Here is a 7,500-nt window from a genome sequence, read left to right on the forward strand (position 1 = left end):
GCAGGCCGCCCATAGTGCTCTTATCTCGGCCTTGGCAAGCGAGAATCCCCCTGGGAAGTGGCACTCTGAAAATATTTCGAAAAAAGCAGACTTTGAAAATTTTTGAGAACCAGGATTTGGGGGGGCCAAATGTGCTGAGGCAGGCCGCCCATAGTGCTCTTATCTCGGCCTTGGCAAGCGAGAATCCCCCTGGGAAGTGGCACTCTGAAAATATTTCGAAAAAAGTTGACTTTGAAAATTTTTGAGAACCAGGATTTGGGGGGGCCAAATGTGTTGAGGCAGGCCGCCCATAGTGCTCTTATCTCGGCCTTGGCAAGCGAGAATCCCCCTGGGAAGTGGCACTCTGAAAATATTTCGAAGAAAGTTGACTCTGAAAATTTTTCGTCTTAAAAAGCTCGCTCCTGATATTGTACCCCATACATTTTGAGGTTTGGGGGCAAACCTCTCGAATGGGGGGACGAGGTCCCCTATCTACAGCGCCCCTAATGGCGGCAGGTGGTACTGGCCCCCTGGTCACCCGGCCATTGAAAATGAATGGGCCCCATTCATTTCCTATGGCATTTTTCGACGCCTGGTCACCCGGCCATTGAAAATGAATGGGGCACTTCCAGGGGGGGCTCTGGCTCGCCCAGGCCGAAATAGGAGCACTATGGGCGGCCTGCCTGAGCAGATTTGCCCCCCCAAATCCTGGTTCTCAAAAATTTTCAAAGTCATCTTTTTTCGAATTATTTTCAGAGTGCCACTTCCAGGGGGGTGCTCTGGCGCGCCCAGGCCGAAATAGGAGCACTATGGGCGGCCTGCCTCAGCACATTTGCCCCCCCCAAATCCTGGTTCTCAAAAATTTTCAAAGTCATTTTTTTTTTAATTATTTTCAGAGTGCCACTTCCAGGGGGGTGCTCTGGCGCGCCCAGGCCGAAATAGGAGCACTATGGGCGGCCTGCCTCAGCACATTTGCCCCCCCCAAATCCTGGTTCTCAAAAATTTTCAAAGTCAACTTTTTTTGAATTATTTTCAGAGTGCCACTTCCAGGGGGGTGCTCTGGCGCGCCCAGGCCGAAATAGGAGCACTATGGGCGGCCTGCCTCAGCACATTTGCCCCCCCCCAAATCCTGGTTCTCCAAAAATTTCAAAGTCAACTTTTTTTGAAATATTTTCAGAGTGCCACCTCTGGAGCCTCTGCAGCGGGGGCTCTCGCCTGCCTGGTCACCCGTCATTCATTTCAATGGGGGGGGGGGGGGGGGGGGGCGGGGGGATATGGACGCCTGGTCACCCGGCATTCATTTCAATGGGGAGATTGGAGCCCTGGGCATCCGGCCTTCATTTCAATGGGGGATTTGGACGTCTGGTCACCCGCCATTCATTTCAATGGGGAGATTGGAGCCCTGGGCACCCGGCCTTCATTTCAATGGGGGATTTGGACGCCTGGTCACCCGCCATTCATTTCAATGGGGGGATTTGGACGCCTGGTCACCCGGCATTCATTTCAATGGGGAGATTGGAGCCCTGGGCATCCGGCCTTCATTTCAATGGGGGATTTGGACGCCTGGTCACCCGCCATTCATTTCAATGGGGAGATTGGAGCCCTGGGCACCCGGCCTTCATTTCAATGGGGGATTTGGACGTCTGGTCACCCGCCATTCATTTCAATGGGGAGATTGGAGCCCTGGGCACCCGGCCTTCATTTCAATGGGGGATTTGGACGCCTGGTCACCCGCCATTCATTTCAATGGGGGGATTTGGACGCCTGGTCACCCGGCCTTCATTTCAATGGGGGATTTGGACGCCTGGTCACCCGCCATTCATTTCAATGGGGAGATTGGAGCCCTGGTCACCCGGCCTTCATTTCAATGGGGGATTTGGACGCCTGGTCATTCGCCATTCATTTCACTGGGGAGATTGGAGCCCTGGGCACCCGGCCTTCATTTCAATGGGGGATTTGGACGCCTGGTCACCCGCCATTCATTTCAATGGGGAGATTGGAGCCCTGGGCACCCGGCCTTCATTTCAATGGGGGATTTGGACGCCTGGTCACCCGCCATTCATTTCACTGGGGAGATTGGAGCCCTGGGCACCCGGCCTTCATTTCAATGGGGGATTTGGACGCCTGGTCACCCGCCATTCATTTCACTGGGGAGATTGGAGCCCTGGGCACCCGGCCTTCATTTCAATGGGGGATTTGGACGCCTGGTCACCCGCCATTCATTTCACTGGGGAGATTGGAGCCCTGGGCACCCGGCCTTCATTTCAATGGGGGATTTGGACGCCTGGTCACCCGCCATTCATTTCAATGGGGAGATTGGAGCCCTGGGCACCCGGCCTTCATTTCAATGGGGGATTTGGACGCCTGGTCACCCGCCATTCATTTCAATGGGGGGATTTGGACGCCTGGTCACCCGGCCTTCATTTCAATGGGGGATTTGGACGCCTGGTCACCCGCCATTCATTTCAATGGGAAGATTGGAGCCCTGGTCAAGCCCTGAAGAGAGACGCTCTCCCCCTGGTCCATGGCGCTCTCCCCCTGGTCCATGGAGTCCCGCAAACGGCCATCATCAAGCCCCGAAGACAGGCGCTCTCCCACTGGTCCGTGGAGCCCCGAAGACACGCGCCAACAGCCAGCATCAAGCCCCCAAAGAGAGGCGCTCTCCCCCTGGTCCTTGGAGCCCCGCCGACGGCCAGCGACAAGCCCCGAAGTGAGGCGCTCTCCTCCTTGTTCGGCACATGCACGCACACACACCCCTCCGCACGAGCCCCTGTGCGCCCGGCGCGCCCGCAGTTGGAAGAAGGGAAAGAGGGGGAAGAGCTGGAAGTGCTGGAAGTGCTGGAAGTGCTGGAAGTGCTGGAAGTGCTGAAAGTGCTGAAAGTGCTGAAAGTAAAGGGGAAAGCGGACAGCGGCCAGCGGACAGCGGCCAGCGGACAGCGGCCAGCGGACAGCGGCGACAGGCCAAATGTGCTGAGGGCGGCCGCCTATAGTGCTCCTATTTCGGCTATGGCAGGCGCTCTCCCCCTGGTCCATGGCGCTTTCCCCCCGGTCCATGGAGCCCCGTCAACAGCCAGCAACAAGCCCCAAAGAGAGGCGCTCTCTCCCTGGTCCATGGAGCCCCGCCAACAGGCATCAAGCCCCGAAGAGAGGCACTCTCCCCCTGGTCCATGGCGCTCTCCCCCTGGTACATGGAGCCCCGCCAACAGCCAGCAACAAGCCCCGAAGAGAGGCGCTCTCCCCCTGGTCCATGGAGCCCCGCCAACAGGCATCAAGCCCCGAAGAGAGGCGCTCTCCCCCTTGTCCATGGCGCTCCAGGATGGGGGGGCCAAATGTGCTGAGGGCGGCCGCCCATAGAGCTCTTATTTCGGCTATGGCAGGCGAGAGCCCCCGCTGGAGGTGGCACTCTGAAAATATTTCGAAAAAAGTTGACTTTGAAAAATTTTGAGAACCAGGATTGGGGGGCCAAATGTGCTGAGGCAGGCCGCCTATAGTGCTCCTATTTCGGCTATGGCAGGCCCTCTCCCCCTGGTCCATGGCGCTCTCCCCCTGGTCCATGGAGCCCCGCCAACAGCCAGCAACAAGCCCCAAAGAGAGGCGCTCTCCCCCTGGTCCATGGAGCCCCGCCAACAGGCATCAAGCCCCGAAGAGAGACGCTCTCCTCCTTGTTCGGCACATGCACGCACACACACCCCTCCGCACGAGCCCCTGTGCGCCCGGCGCGCCCGCAGTTGGAAGAAGGGAAAGAGGGGGAAGAGCTGGAAGTGCTGCAAGTGCTGGAAGTGCTGGAAGTGCTGAAAGTGCTGAAAGTGCTGAAAGTAAAGGATAAAGCGGACAGCGGCCAGCGGACAGCGGCCAGCGGACAGCGGCGACAGGCCAAATGTGCTGAGGGCGGCCGCCTATAGTGCTCCTATTTCGGCTATGGCAGGCGCTCTCCCCCTGGTCCATGGCGCTCTCCCCCTGGTCCATGGAGCCTCGCCAACAGCCAGTAACAAGCCCCAAAGAGAGGCGCTCTCTCCCTGGTCCATGGAGCCCCGCCAACAGGCATCAAGCCCCGAAGAGAGGCACTCTCCCCCTGGTCCATGGCGCTCTCCCCCTGGTACATGGAGCCTCGCCAACAGCCAGCAACAAGCCCCGAAGAGAGGCGCTCTCCCCCTGGTCCATGGCGCTCCAGGATGGGGGGGCCAAATGTGCTGAGGGCGGCCGCCTATAGTGCTCTTATTTCGGCTATGGCAGGTGCTCTCCCCCTGGTCCATGGCGCTCTCCCCCTGGTCCATGGAGCCACGCCAACAGCCAGCAACAAGCCCCAAAGAGAGGCGCTCTCCCCCTGGTCCATGGAGCCCCGCCAACAGGCATCAAGCCCCGAAGAGAGGCGCTCTCCCCCTGGTCCATGGCGCTCCAGGATGGGGGGGCCAAATGTGCTGAGGGCGGCCGCCTATAGTGCTCTTATTTCGGCTATGGCAGGTGCTCTCCCCCTGGTCCATGGCGCTCTCCCCCTGGTCCATGGAGCCACGCCAACAGCCAGCAACAAGCCCCAAAGAGAGGCGCTCTCCCCCTGGTCCATGGAGCCCCGCCAACAGGCATCAAGCCCCGAAGAGAGGCGCTCTCCCCCTGGTCCATGGCGCTCCAGGATGGGGGGGCCAAATGTGCTGAGGGCGGCCGCCTATAGTGCTCTTATTTCGGCTATGGCAGGTGCTCTCCCCCTGGTCCATGGCGCTCTCCCCCTGGTCCATGGAGCCACGCCAACAGCCAGCAACAAGCCCCAAAGAGAGGCGCTCTCCCCCTGGTCCATGGAGCCCCGCCAACAGGCATCAAGCCCCGAAGAGAGGCGCTCTCCTCCTGGTCCATGGCGCTCCAGGATGGGGGGGCCAAATGTGCTGAGGGCGGCCGCCTATAGTGCTCTTATTTCGGCTATGGCAGGTGCTCTCCCCCTGGTCCATGGCGCTCTCCCCCTGGTCCATGGAGCCACGCCAACAGCCAGCAACAAGCCCCAAAGAGAGGCGCTCTCCCCCTGGTCCATGGAGCCCCGCCAACAGGCATCAAGCCCCGAAGAGAGGCGCTCTCCCCCTGGTCCATGGCGCTCCAGGATGGGGGGGCCAAATGTGCTGAGGGCGGCCGCCTATAGTGCTCTTATTTCGGCTATGGCAGGTGCTCTCCCCCTGGTCCATGGCGCTCTCCCCCTGGTCCATGGAGCCACGCCAACAGCCAGCAACAAGCCCCAAAGAGAGGCGCTCTCCCCCTGATCCATGGAGCCCCGCCAACAGGCATCAAGCCCCGAAGAGAGGCGCTCTCCTCCTGGTCCATGGCGCTCCAGGATGGGGGGGCCAAATGTGCTGAGGGCGGCCGCCCATAGTGCTCTTATTTCGGCTATGGCAGGCGAGAGCCCCCGCTGGAGGTGGCACTCTGAAAATATTTCGAAAAAAGTTGACTTTGAAAAAATTTGAGAACCAGGATTGGGGGGCCAAATGTGCTGAGGGCGGCCGCCTATAGTGCTCTTATTTCGGCTATGGCAGGTGCTCTCCCCCTGGTCCATGGCGCTCTCCCCCTGGTCCATGGAGCCCCGCCAACAGCCAGCAACAAGCCCCAAAGAGAGGCGCTCTCCCCCTGGTCCATGGAGCCCCGCCAATAGCCAGCAACAAGCCCCAAAGAGAGGCGCTCTCCCCCTGGTCCATGGAGCCCCGCCAACAGGCATCAAGCCCCGAAGAGAGGCGCTCTCCCCCTGGTCCATGGCGCTCTCCCCCTGGTCCATGGAGCCCCGCCAACAGCCAGCAACAAGCCCCAAAGAGAGGCGCTCTCCCCCTGGTCCATGGCGCTCCAGGATGGGGGGGCCAAATGTGCTCACTGAGGCCGCCCATGGCGCTCCTATTTCGGCTATGGCAGGCGAGAATCCCCCTGGGAAGTGGCACTCTGAAAATATTTTGAAAAAAGTTGACTTTGAAAATTTTTGAGAACCAGGATTTGGGGGGCCAAATGTGCTGAGGCAGGCCGCCCATGGCGCTCCTATTTCGGCTATGGCAGGCGAGAATCCCCCTGGGAAGTGGCACTCTGAAAATATTTTGAAAAAAGTTGACTTTGAAAATTTTTGAGAACCAGGATTTGGGGGGCCAAATGTGCTGAGGCAGGCCGCCCATGGCGCTCCTATTTCGGCTATGGCAGGCGAGAATCCCCCTGGGAAGTGGCACTCTGAAAATATTTTGAAAAAAGTTGACTTTGAAAATTTTTGAGAACCAGGATTTGGGGGGCCAAATCTGCTGAGGCAGGCCGCCCATAGCGCTCCTATTTCGGCTATGGCAGGCGCTCTCCCCCTGGTCAATTTCAACCCCTGGGCACCCGCCAGTCGATTTTGACCCCTGGGCACCCGCCATCCAATGTCAACCCCTGGGCACCCGCCAGTCGATTTTGACCCCTGGGCACCCGCCATCCAATGTCAACCCCTGGGCACCCGCCAGTCGATTTCGACCCCTGGGCACCCGCCATCCAATGTCAACCCCTGGGCACCCGCCATCCAATGTCAACCCCTGGGCACCCGCCAGTCGATTTCGACCCCTGGGCACCCGCCATCCAATGTCAACCCCTGGGCACCCGCCAGTCGATTTCGACCCCTGGGCACCCGCCATCCAATGTCAACCCCTGGGCACCCGCCAGTCGATTTCGACCCCTGGGCACCCGCCATCCAATGTCAACCCCTGGGCACCCGCCAGTCGATTTCGACCCCTGGGCACCCGCCATCCAATGTCAACCCCTGGGCACCCGCCAGTCGATTTCGACCCCTGGGCACCCGCCATCCAATGTCAACCCCTGGGCACCCGCCAGTCGATTTCGACCCCTGGGCACCCGCCATCCAATGTCAACCCCTGGGCACCCGCCAGTCGATTTCGACCCCTGGGCACCCGCCATCCAATGTCAACCCCTGGGCACCCGCCAGTCGATTTCGACCCCTGGGCACCCGCCATCCAATGTCAACCCCTGGGCACCCGCCAGTCGATTTCGACCCCTGGGCACCCGCCATCCAATGTCAACCCCTGGGCACCCGCCAGTCGATTTTGACCCCTGGGCACCCTCCATCCAAAGTCAACCCCTGGGCACCCGCCAGCCGATTTTGACCCCTGGTCACCCGCCAGTCGCCCCTGGTCACCCGCCATCATGGAGCCCCGCCAACAACCAGCAACAAGCCCCGAACACAGGCACCAACAGCCAGCAACAAGCCCCGAACACAGGCACCAACAGCCAGCAACAAGCCCCGAACACAGGCACCAACGACCAGCAACAAGCCCCGAACACAGGCACCAACGACCAGCAACAAGCCCCGAACACAGGCACCAACGACCAGCAACAAGCCCCGAACACAGGCACCAACGACCAGCAACAAGCCCCGAACACAGGCACCAACGACCAGCAACAAGCCCCGAACACAGGCACCAACGACCAGCAACAAGCCCCGAACACAGGCACCAACGACCAGCAACAAGCCCCGAACACAGGCACCAACGGCCAGCAACAAGCCCCGAACACAGGCACCAACGG

This window comes from Vanacampus margaritifer, unplaced genomic scaffold (assembly GCF_051991255.1).
Source record: "Vanacampus margaritifer isolate UIUO_Vmar unplaced genomic scaffold, RoL_Vmar_1.0 HiC_scaffold_53, whole genome shotgun sequence".
Lineage (NCBI taxonomy): Eukaryota > Metazoa > Chordata > Actinopteri > Syngnathiformes > Syngnathidae > Vanacampus > Vanacampus margaritifer.